Raw genomic sequence first — 13,512 nt, forward strand, 5'->3', positions numbered from 1 at the left:
GGAAAGTAAAATATATGAGGACATTAAAAGATTAAATTCCTAAACAAAGAATAAACTTTAGAAAATATTCGGAGATAAATGAAAGTGAAAAACATATTCAATATATTATATAACAAAACACCTATGTTAAAAAGAAAAGTAAACAGATATTAAGTCAATAACATTACACCTTAAGAAACTAGAAAAAAGAGCACACTAAACCCATAGGAAGCAGAAGGAAGGAAATGAAAAAAAGATTAGAGCAGAAATAAGTAAAATGGAGACTAAAAAAACAGTAGAGAAAAATCAAGGAAACCAAATGTTAGTTCTTTGAAAAAATCAGACTAAGGAAAAAATACTCAAATTACTAATAGCAGGAGTGAGAGAGAGAACAGTACTACCAAACTTACAGAAGTAAAAAGAACATAAGTAACGTCGTAAATAAAAACACAAAACCACTTTGGGGGAAGACAAAAAAAAAAGAACATAAGGCAGCACTATGAGCAACTGTATGCCAACGAACTAGATAAGTGACGTGAGACGGGCTAATTCCTAGAAAGAAACAAACTACTGAAACTGACTCAAGCAACAGACAACTTGAATACACCTATAACAAGTAAAGAGACTGAGTCGGTAATCAAAAACTTCCCACAAAGAAAAGCCCTGGACCAAATGGCTCCACTCATGAATTCTATCAAACACTTGAGGAATCAGTACCACATTCACAGAAAGACAGACAAAATGAAAAGGCAGAGACCTATGTACCAGATGAAGGAAAAAGATAAAACCCCAGAAAAACTAAATGAAGTGGAGATAGGCAAACTTCCAGAAAAAGAATTCAGAATAATGATAGTGAAGATGAGCCAGGACCTCGGAAAAAGAATGGAGGCAAAGATCGAGAAGATGCAAGAAATGTTTAACAAAGACCTAGAAGAATTAAAGAACAAACAGACATGAACAATACAATAACTGAAATGGAAACTACACTAGAAGCAATCAATAGCAGAATAACTGAGGCAGAAGAATGGATAAGTGACCTGGAAGACAGAATGGTGGAATTCACTGCTGCAGAACAGACTAAAGTAAAAAGAATGAAAAGAAATGAAGACAGACTAAGAAACCTCTAGGACAACATTAAATGCAACAACATTCGCATTATAGGGGTCCCAGAAGGAGAAGAGAGAGAGAAAGAACCCGAGAAAACATTTGAAGAGGTTATAGTCGAAAACTTCCCTAACATGGGAAAGGAAATAGCCACCCAGGTCTAAGAAGCGCAGAGAGTCCCATACAGGATAAACCCAAGGAGAAATACGCCGAGACACATAGTAATCAAACTGGCAAAAATTAAAGACAAAGTAAAATTATTGAAAGCAGCAAGGGAAAAATGACAAATAACATACAAGGGAACTTCCATAAGGTTAAACAGCTGATTTCTCAGCAGAAACTCTACAAGCCAGAAGGGAGTGGCATAATAATACTTAAAGTGATGAAAGGGAAGAAACTACAACCAAGATTACTCTACCCAGCAAGGATCTCATTCAGATTCGATGGAGAAATCAAAACCTTTACAGACAAGCAAAAGTTAAGAGAATTCAGCACCACCAAACCAGCTTTACAACAAATGCTAAAGGAACTTCTCTAAGTGGGAAACACAAGAGAAGAAAAGGACCTACAAAAACAAACCCAAAACAATTAAGAAAATGGCCATAGGAACATACCTATCAATAATTACCTTAAATGTGAATGCATTAAATGCTCCAACCAAAAGACACAGGCTTGCTGAATGGATACAAAAACAAGACCCATATATATGCTGTCTACAAGAGACCCACTTCAGACCTAGGGACACATACAGACTGAAAGTGAGGGGATGGAAAAAGATATTCCATGCAAATGGAAATCAAAAGAAAGCTGGAGTAGCTATACTCGTATCAGATAAAATAGACTTTCAAATAAAGAATGTTACAAGAGACAAGGAAGGACACTACATAATGATCAAGGGATCAAGCCAAGAAGAAGATATAACAGTTATAAATATATATGCACCCAACATAGGAGCACCTCAATACATAAGGCAACTGCTAACAGCTATAAAAGAGGAAATTGACAGTAACACAATAATAGTGGGGGACTTTAACACCTCACTTACACCAAGGGACAGATCATCCAAAATGAAAATAAGGAAACAGAAGCTTTAAATTACACAATAGACCAGATAGATTTAATTGATATTCATAGGACATTCCATCCAAAAACAGCAGACTACACTTTCTTCTCAAGTGCGCACGGAACATTCTCCAGGATAGATCATATCTTGGGTCACAAATCAAGCCTCAGTAAATTTAAGAAAATTGAAATAATATCAAGCATCTTTTCTGACCACAACACTATGAGATTAGAAATGAATTACAGGGGAAAAAATGTGAAAAACACAAACACATGGAGGCTAAACAATATGTTACTAAATAACCAAGAGATCACTGAAGAAATCAAAGAGGAAATAAAAAAATGCCTAGAGACAAATGACAATGGAGACACGACGACCCAAAACCTATGGGATGCAGCAAAAGCAGGTCTAAGAGGGAAGTTTATAGCTATACAAGCCTACCTCAAGAAACAAGAAAAATCTCAAGTAAACAATCTAACCTTACACCTAAAGGAACTAGAGAAAGAAGAACAAACAAAACCCAAAGTTAGCAGAAGGAAAGAAATCATAAAGATCAGAGCAGAAATAAATGAAAGAGAAACAAAGAAAACAATAGCAAAGATCAATAAAACTAAAAGCTGGTTCTTTAAGATAAACAAAATTGATAAACCATTAGCCAGACTCATCAAGAAAAAGAGGGAGAGGACTCAAATCAATAAAATTAGAAATGAAAAAGGAGAAGCTACAACAGACACTGCAGAAATACAAAGCATCCTAAGAGACTGCTACAAGCAACTCTATGCCAATAAAATGGACAACCTAGAAGAAATGGACAAATTCTTAGAAAGGTAGAACCTTCTAGGACTGAACCAGGAAGAAGTAGAAAATATGAACAGACCAATCACAAGTAATGAAATTGAAACTGTGATTAAAAATCTTCCAACAAACAAAAGCCCAGGACCAGACAGTTTCACAGGAGAATTCTATCCAACATTTAGAGAAGAGCTAACACCTATCCTTCTCAAACTCTTCCAAAAAATTGCAGAGGAAGGAACACTCCCAAACTCGTTCTATAAGGCCACCATCACCCTGATACCAAAATCAGATAGTACAAAAAAAGAAAATTACAGACCAATATCACTGATGAATATAGATGCAAAAATCCTCAACAAAATACTAGCAAACAGAATCCAACAGCACATTAAAAGGATCATACACCATGATCAAGTGGGATTTATCCCAGGGATGCAAGGATTCTTCAACATATGGAAATCAATCAATGTGATACACCATATTAACAAACTGAAGAATGAAAACCATATGATCATCTCAATAGATGCAGAAAAAGCTTTTGACAAAATTCAACACCCATTTATGATAAAAAAAAAAAAACTCTCCAGAAAGTGGGCATAGAGGGAACCTACCTCAACATGATAAAGGCCATATATGACAAAACCACAGCAAACATCATTCTCAATGGTGAAAAACTGAAAGCATTTCCTTTAAGATTAGGAACAACACAAGGATGTCCACTCTCACCACTATTATTCAACATAGTTTTGGAAGTCCTAGCCACAGAAATCAGAGAAGAAGTAAAAGGAATACAAATTGGAGAAGAATAAGTAAAACTGTCACTGTTTGCAGATGACATGATACTATACATAGAGAATCCTAAAAATGCCACCAGAAAACTACTAGAGCTAATCAATGAATCTGGTAAAGTAGCAGGATACAAAATTAATGCACCGAAATCTCTTGCATTCCTATACACTAATGATGAAAAATCTGAAAAAGAAATTATGGAAACACTCCCATTTACCATTGCAACAAAAAATTAAATACCTAGGAATAAACCTACCTAGGGAAACAAAAGACCTGTATACAGAAAACTATAAGACACTGATGAAAGAAATTAAAGATGATACCAACAGATACAGTGATATACCATGTTCTTGGATTGGAAGAATCAATACTGTGAAACTGACTATACTACCCAAAGCAATCTACAGATTCAATGCAATTCCTATGAAATTATCAATGGCATTTTTTTTTTTTTTTTTTTACAGAAGTAGAACAAATCATCTTAAAATTTGTATGGAGACACAAAAGACCCCGAATAGCCAAAGCAGTCTTGAGGGAAAAAAACGGAGCTGGAGGAATCAGACTCCCTGACTTCCGACTATACTACAAAGCTACAGTAATCAAAACGATACGGTACTGGCACAAGAACAGAAACATAGATCAATGGAACAAGATAGAAAGCCCAGAGATAAACCCACACACCTATGGTCAACTAATCTATGACAAAGGAGGCAAAGATATACAATGGAGAAAAGACAGTCTCTTCAATAAGTGGTGCTGGAAAAACTGGACAGCTACATGTAAAAGAATGAAATTAGAATACTCCCTGGGCTTCCCTGGTGGCACAGTGGTTGAGAGCCCACCTGCCGATGCAGGGGAGATGGGTTCATGCCCCCGGTCCGGGGGGATCCCACATGCCACAGAGCGACTGGGCCCGTGAGCCATGGCCGCTGGCCCTGTGTGTCCAGAGCCTGTGCTCCACAACAGGAGAGGCCACAACAGTGAGAGGCCCGCGTACCACAAAAATAAATAAATAAAAAGCCTTCTTTCCTTGGGCTTCCCTGGTGGCACAGTGGTTGAGAGTCCACCTGCCGATGCAGGGGATACGGGTTCATGCCCTGATCCAGAAAGATCCCGCATGCCACGGAGCAGCTGGGCCCGTGAGCCATGGCCACTGAGCCTGCGCGTCCAGAGCCTGTGCTCCGCAACGGGAGAGGAGACCACAACAGTGAGAGGCCCGCGTACCGCAAAAAAAAAAGTAAAAATTAAAAAAAATTAGAATACTCCTTAACACCATACACAAAAATAAACTCAAAATGGATACAGGACCCAAATGTAAGACCGGACACTATAAAACTCTTAGAGGAAAACATAGGAAGAACACTCTTTGACGTAAATCACAGCAAGATCGTTTTTGATCCACCTCCTAGAGTAATGGAAATAAAAATAATAAACAAATGGGACCTAATGAAACTTTAAAGCTTTTGCACAGCAAAGGAAACCATAAACAAGACAAAAAGACAACCCTCAGAACGGGAGAAAATATTTGCAAACAAATCAACAGACAAAGGATTAATCTCCAAAATATACAAGGAAGCTCGTGCAGCTCAATATTAAAAAAACAACCCAATCCAAACATGGGCAGAAGACCTAAACAGACGTCTCTCCAAAGAAGACATACAGATGGCCAAGAAGCACATGAAAAGCTGCTCAACATCACTAATTATTAGAGAAATGCAAATCAAAACTACAATGGGGTATCACCTCACACCAGTTAGAATGGGCATCATCAGAAAATCTACAAACAACAAATGCTGGAGAGGGTGTGGAGAGAAGGGAACCCTCTTGCACTGTTGGTGGGAATGTAAATTGATACAGCCACTATGGAGAACACTATGGAGGTTCCTTAAAAAACTAAAAATAGAATTTATCCTATGATCCAGCAATCCCACTACTGGGCATATACCCAGAGAAAACCGTAATTCAAAAAGACACATGCACCCCAATGTTCATTGCAGCACTATTTACAATAGCCAGGTCATGGAAGCAGCCTAAATGCCCATCGACAGACGAATGGATAAAGAAGTTCTGATACATATATACAATAGAATATTACTCAGCCATAAAAAGGAACGAAATTGAATCATTTACTGAGACGTGGATGGACCTAGAGACTGTCATACAGAGTGAAGTCAGTCAGAAAGAGAAAAACAAGTATCATACATTAACGTATATATGTGGAATCTAGAAAAATGGTACAGATGAACCAGTTTGCAAGGCAGAAGTAGATACACAGATGTACAGAACAAACGTATGGACACCAAGGGGGGAAAGTGGGGTGTGGGGTGGTGGTGGTGGGATGAATTGGGAGATTGGGATTGACACGTATAGTCTAATATGTATGAAATAGATTAATAAGAACCTGCTGTATAAAAAATAAAATTAAAAAAAGAAAAAGGAGGAATCAGTTCCTTTGTAAATGCTTCCAAGAAATAAAGCACTTTTTAACTTACTCTATGAGGCCAATATTACCCTAATACCAAAATCACACAAAGACATCACAAGAGAAGGAAACTATAGATCAACATTAATATAAGAGCAAAAATTCTCTACAAAATTATCTGGCACCATATAAAAATCACACACCGTGACCAAGGGTGATTTATTTCATGAATGCAAGCTTAAACACACACACACTCACACAAAAATCAATGTACAATATTGATAAAATGAAGGATAGAACTACATGATCATCTCAAATGCAGAAAAAGCACTTGAAAAATCTGACAGTCCCCATAATAAAAGCACTCAACAAACAGGGATAGGGACTTGCCTGGTGCCTCAGTGGTTAAGAATTCTCCTGCCAATGCAGGGGACATAGGTTCAAGCCCTGGCCCGGGAAGATCCCACATGCCGCGGAGCAACTAAGCCTGTGCGCCACAACTACTGAGCCTGCTGCGCTCTAGAGCCCACGAGCCACAACTAATGAGCCCACACGCCACAACTACTGAAGCCCACGCACTTAGAACCTGTGCTCCAAAACAAGAGAAGCCACCACAATAAGAAGCCCGTGCACCACAACGAAGAGTAGCCCCCGCTCGCTGCAACTAGAGAAAGCCCGCGTGCAGCAACAAAGACCCAACGCAGCCAAAAAATAAAATTAAAAAATAAAAAAAACAGGGATAGAAGGGATATCCTTAACTTGATAAAGGGCATCTATGAACAACCCATAGCTAACATCATACTTAATAGTGTGAAAGCTTTCACCCGAAAATCAGGAATAAGAGAAAGATGTTTGCTCTTGCCACTTTTTTACAACATTTTATTAAAGGTTTTAGCCAGGATAATTACACAAGAAAAATGGAATATTACTCAGTCAGAAAAAACAATGAGATCTTGCCAGTTGTGACAATATGGATAAACCTCGAGGGAATTATGCTAAGTGAGATGAGTCAGAGAAAGATGAACACTGTATGATCTCACTTACATGTGAAATTCAAAATAAAACAAACCCGCCAAGCTCATAGATACAGAAAACAGATGGGTGGTTGCCAGAGATGGGGGTGGAAGGAGTGGGTGAAATGGATGAAGGGGATCAAGAGGTATGAATTTCAGTTATAAAATAAATAAGTCACAGGGATGTGATGTACAGCAACCACAACTTATAGTTAATGCTGTGTTGTACGTCTGCAAGTTGCCAAGAGAGTAGATAAGGTTGCAGGATACAAGATCGATATACAAAAACCAATTGTATCGCTAGCTATTGTATACGCTAGCAACAAACAACCTGAAAATGAAATTAAGCAATTCCATCTACAAAAGAAATCAAAAAAATAAATTAGGAATAAATTAACCAAAGAAGTGCAAGACCTGTGCACTGGAAACTACAAAACACTGCTGAAAGAATTAAAGGCAACCTCAATAAATAGAAAGACATTCATATGGATTGGGAGATTTAACATTGTCAAACTGGCAAAACTAAATTTGTCTACAGATTCAGTGAAATCCCTATCAAAATTCCAACTGCCTTTTTTGCAGAAATGGATGAGCTAATCCTAAAATTCATATGAAAATGCAAGGGATACAGGATAGCCAATTCAATCTTGAAAGTGAAGTCAAAGTTGGAGATCTCACACTTCCCAATTTCAAAACTTACTGCAGGGCTACAGCAATCAAGACAGTGTGGTACTGGCATAAGGAAAGACATATGGATCAATGGAATAAAACTGAGTCCAGAAGTAAATCCTTACATCTATAATCAACTGATTTTCAACAAGGATGCCAAGATCACTCAATGGGGATAGAAGAGTCTTTTTCATAAATGATTCTGGGACAACTGGATATCTACGTGCAAAAGTATCAAGTTGGACTCACCATAAACAAAACTCAAAATGGATTAAAAACAAAACTAAATCTAAGACCTACAAATATAAAACTTTCAGAAGACATAGGTATAACTTCTCATGATCTTGGATTAGGCAATAATTTTTTAGATATGACACTAAAAGCATAAAACCAAGGAAAAACATAAGTTGGACTTCATCAAAAAAAATTTTTTTTAACTTTTTACTTCAAATAACACTACCAAGAAAATGAAAAGGCAACTCACAGACTAGAGAAACTTTTTGCAAATTATAAATGTTACGAGGGTCTAATGTCCAGAATATATAACTCTTACAATTCAACAGTAAAGAGACAACACAATTTAAAAATGGGCAAAGGATCTGAATAGACATTTCTCCAAGGATATACAAATGGCCAGTAAGCACATGACAAGATATTCATATCATTAATCATTAGGGAAATGCGAATCAAAACCTTAATAAGGGACTTCCCTGGTGGTCCAGCAGTTAAGACTCCATGCTCCCAACGCAGGGGGCCCAAGTTCGATCCCTGGTCAGGGAACTAGATCCTGCATGCTGCAACTAAAGACCCAGCACAGCCAAATAAATAAATAAACATTTTTAAAAACACCATAATCACATACCACTTCAATATACTAGGATGGCTATAATGGAAAAAACAGAAAATACCCAACATTGATGAAAATGTGGAAAAACTGGAAACCTATACTGCTAGCAGGAATATAAATTGGTGCATCCACTGTGGAAAAACAGCTTGATAGTTCCACAAAAAAAGTTAAACACAGAGTTACTATATAATTCTGCAATTCCATTCCCAATTATATAACCAAGAAAACTAAAAACAAATACTCAAATACTTGTACACAAATGTTCTTAGCACCATTATTCATTACAGTCAAAAAGTAGAAACAACTGAGATGTCCATTAACAGATGAATGGATAAACAGAATACGGTATAGCCAAGTAATGGAAAGCTAGTTGGCAATAAAAAGGAATGAAGTATTGATACACGCCACAATGTGGCTGAGCCTCAAAAACATCATGCTAAGTGGAAAAAGCAGACACAAGAGGCCACATGTTGCATGGCTCCATTTAGATGAGATGCCCGAATAGACAAGTCCATAGAAACAGAAAGGAGATTGGTAGTTGCCAGGGACCGAGGGTGGCGAGAGCAAGAGGGGTGACTGCTAGCAAGCACAGGGTTTTAACTGGGAAGTGAAAACGTTCTGAAATTAGAGATTTTTGCACAACCTTATGAATATACTAAAAACCATTGAATATTACACTTTGAAAGTTAATTTTATGGTGTTCAGATTCTCCGTTTTTTATTTATTTTTATTTATTTTTTTTGCAGTACACAGGCCTCTCACCCTTGTGGCCTCTCCCGTTGCGGAGCACAAGCTCTGGACGCGCAGGCTCAGAGGCCATGGCTCACGGGCCCAGACGCTCCACGGCATGTGGGATCCTCCCGGACCAGGGCACGAACCCGTGTCCCCTGCAGTGGCAGGCGGACTCTCAACCACTGCACCACCAGGGAAGCCCTCTCCATTTTTTAAGATGTACACATCCTCTCAACATAGGGAAAAAGTGGGAAAATATTTAATTGATCCAAAATAAGGAATGAAAATGGACAAATAATAAACATAGTTGATGTGGCTTTTAGCTCAAAGCATTAATATGTTAAGTGAAGGGAGACTAAATGCTTGTGTGAAGAAGTCTAGATATACGTATATGCTCTTTACAAACATCTACAACTGAAGAGTTGAAAGTGGAAAATATATACTGTGTAAATACTAACCAAAAAAAACCCAAAACAACTGGTGTAGCCGCATTAACACCAAAATATCTGTTAAAAAAGCATGTTAGGGGCTTCCTTGGTGGTGCTGTGATTGAGAGTCTGCCTGCCGATGCAGGGGACACGGGTTCGTGCCCCGGTCCAGGAAGATCCCACATGCCACACACACACACACACACACACACACACACACACACACAACATGTTAGAAAAAAAGCTTTACTTCAGAATGACAGCTGACTGAGTTCTACTAAAAGACAAAACAATTCCAAATGTGTACCTACTCACCTATCCTCAACATATAAAGCAAAAACTGACGTTGCTACTCCAGAAAACAGACAAGTGCAAAACCATCAAGGGTAGATGTTAGCACATCTCCGCAATTGATAGCACCTGACCTTCCTGCGTCTTCAATGGAGGTGGGATATTCAGTCATGTAACTGGTTTTGTTTTATTTTTGAGTTTCCAAGTGTGAGTACGGAGACTTCTAAATTTCCTCCCACTGATCGCACCTCTGGGGACTCGCACCCTCCTCTTCCGTAGGGGCTGGACCCAGCAACTTTTTAAGACAAGTGGAAAACAGCAGAAGTAACAGGTTGTCACTCCTGAGATCAGACTGTGAGATACTGGGACTTGCTCTTTCTGCCTCTCCCTGCTCACTCTGGGGAAGCCTGCTGCCGAGCTGTGGTGGCCCTGAAGAGCCACCCACGAACCAGGGAACTGAGGGTCATTTACCACCGGAGCCAGTGAGGAGAGAGGCCCCGTTTATTCTCTGCATTTAAACATCACTTCGGGGAATTCCCAGGCAGTCCAGTAGTCAGGACTCGGTGCTTCCACTGCAGGGGGCACAGGTGTGATCCCTGGTCGGGGAATTAAGATCCCGCAAGCCATGCTGCACAGCCAAAAAAACCCCAAAAAACAAAGAAGAAAGAAAAACCCAAAAAACCACACATCACTTTATAAGGAACTGGATACATAGATGGTTTTATGCCCGTACAATCGGTGCAACTCAATGTGTTATCAGTGACAGTGATATAGTGTATATTCATACAATGAGTGTTTACTACTTATAGTAGGAATCATTCAGCCATCTCTATATTAGAATCATAACCTATTCCATTTTTCAGGTGAGAAAACAGGGAGGTTACGTGATTTCCCTAAGGTCACCCCCTAGTAAGGGTTGGAGCAGGTATCTGACAGCAACCAAATCACACCCAGGAGCGTAGCTCTGCCCCGCACTGTCCCCTGGGCTCCAGACACCCCAGGGGCCAGGTGCATGTAGCTGGGGAAGGAGCCGGGAACACCTGCACTTTCACGCCCTCTGCAAACAAGCAGCTGAGAGCTAGACTTGATTTTCGGAAACAGATGTGAACGTGACGTTGCCTCTTGAATTTTAGAAGCGTTTGTACATGTGTTACACGTATGCTGTTACAGGTGTCCTTGCTCTCAAGAGCTCATGAGCCAAAGTCAGTTTTTAGATCTTTCGTTACATAAACTTCTGCTACTCACCGTCTTAAACTCAGGAACCAAGCTCATTCGGAATATGCACCCTCCCCCTCCTGACTCCAGCCTGGCATCTCACTCCCATTACCCAAACCAAGAACCAAGTCGATTTGGGGGGTGAGGGATAGTTACAAATGCACAAGGGAATTCCCCGGCGCTCCAGTGGTTAGGACTCCGTGCTTTCACTACCAAGGGCTTTGTTCAATCCCCGGGCAGGGAACTAAGATCCCACATGCCACGCAGTGCAGCCAAAAAAAACCCAAAACAAAAGCACAGAATATACAAACTTGGTTTTGCTATCACTTGTTATTTCTAGTAGCTGCCACTGAGAAACTTACTTCTCAAATAAATTAGCGTTAAGTGGTTTCAATTTTACAGGAGTGTTTATGTAACTTGTTCTTATAAAATACACCTGTTGGTGGAATGCCCCTTTTGTCCCCATCTTGAGAAACGTCACCCAGATTTCCAAAGGGCACCTGCCTGAATGTTTGGAAACACACGCCCTCAGAGATACAAGTACCAGCCTTGTTCCTACTCACGGCTCCAGTGGGTCCTTCCTTAGAACGGCCTCCAGTTTGCTGGGCTAGACGTCCTCATGTTGGGGCAGGGGCCACTGGCATACGACATGACATTTTCAGGTTTCACTGTGAAGCAGACAGTTCACACCTCAGGCCCTTGGTCACCTGGAGTCCACGGCTAGGTGTTTGGGGATGGGGGGACCTTTCTAGCGTCTTGCTTGGGGGCTCAGCATTCTCCCTCCTTTTGCTCTGGGGTTGAAGCTCAGATGGTTGAGGGCTGCACTGATGAGGATCCGATCCTGACATGGGGACCCGTCTGCCTGCCTCTGATCCTTTGCCAAAGACCTGGGCCTGCTGCCTGGTAGCAACTGTTAATCCACAGAAAGATTGAGAGCACAGCTCAAATAGACTGGGGCAAAGCCCCCATGGCAGCAGGTCAGCCCATCAAGGACCCTCCCAAGCACTCTCCTAGACCCACACAATTTGGGTAAGATGAAAAAAAGTCCGTTGATTTACACTTTGCTGTAAATTTTTGTTAGAAGCAGTCTGTTAGTTGCGACAGTTACCACTTACTTCCTTTGTTACCAGAAAGCTTTATTACTCTGGAGTTCACAGCATCCTGGAGTGAGAAACTATCACATAAACACAGTTTGGAGAGGAGAAATGACCTGTAATTCTCATTCAGTCAAAGTGTGTGGTTATCACAGCAGCACCAGCCCTCAGCTGCCCAGGAACCCAGGTGTGCTTCGTTCCATAGGGTTTTCACTCCCATCCCCCATCTCTCAATTTCCAATTTTCCCAGGAAGGAGGAAAGACCATCCCATTACCTGTGAGGAAGACGGAAATGCTGGTCGTGGGCCCTGCAGATTTTAAAGTTCAAGCCACAGGCTCCGGCGACTGCGTGCGTAGTAGCTGTAGGTGCGCGGGAGACGCGGGATTGTGTCTTTCCTACCATGTACGTCCGGCAAGGCCTCTCCTTGGCTTGGACCTTCCTGGAATCCTAACACATAAAAGCGGTGTCGGCAATCACGCTGAAGCTCCTGAATCAGCCTCTAGGTGTTGGTCTCTTGTGACCAGGACACTTGGAAGAACCTACAGCTCCTGTAAGGGAGCAGGTTTGGGGAGAAAAGCGTGTACCCAAGTGACTGAAGTGTAACTTGAACCACTTCATTGCAAACTACCTACACCTGTGTTAGGAGGTTTAACAGCTTCAAGGGGTAATTGACACGCAATAAACAGCACGTTTCAAGTGTACGACTTGATACATTTTCACACCAGCTTTGGTTTGTTGTTTTTCTTTTAGATTCCACAAATAAGTGAGATCATACAGTATTCATCTTTCTCTGACATATTTCCCTTAGCATGTACGCCGGGGACATCATCACCTTAATCAAGTGTGACCGTCTCCATCACCGCAAAGTTTCCTCGAGCCTCCTTGTAACCCACCCTCCTGCCCCTCCCCACCCTACCTCTCCCCCAGAAGCCACCGATGCGCTTTTTATCACAAATAAGATTTGCAACCACGTATCATACCAGTCCGAGCCCAGCGGGCAAATACGTACTTTCTTTCTGTAGGTTGGGCCTTGCGTGGCGTGTTTAAAATTCTCAGTTCCCGGAGAGCGAGAG

This window comes from Monodon monoceros, unplaced genomic scaffold, assembly GCF_005190385.1.
Source record: "Monodon monoceros isolate NGI ecotype Baffin Bay Population unplaced genomic scaffold, NGI_Narwhal_1 Super_Scaffold_3, whole genome shotgun sequence".
Classification (NCBI taxonomy): Eukaryota; Metazoa; Chordata; class Mammalia; order Artiodactyla; family Monodontidae; genus Monodon; species Monodon monoceros.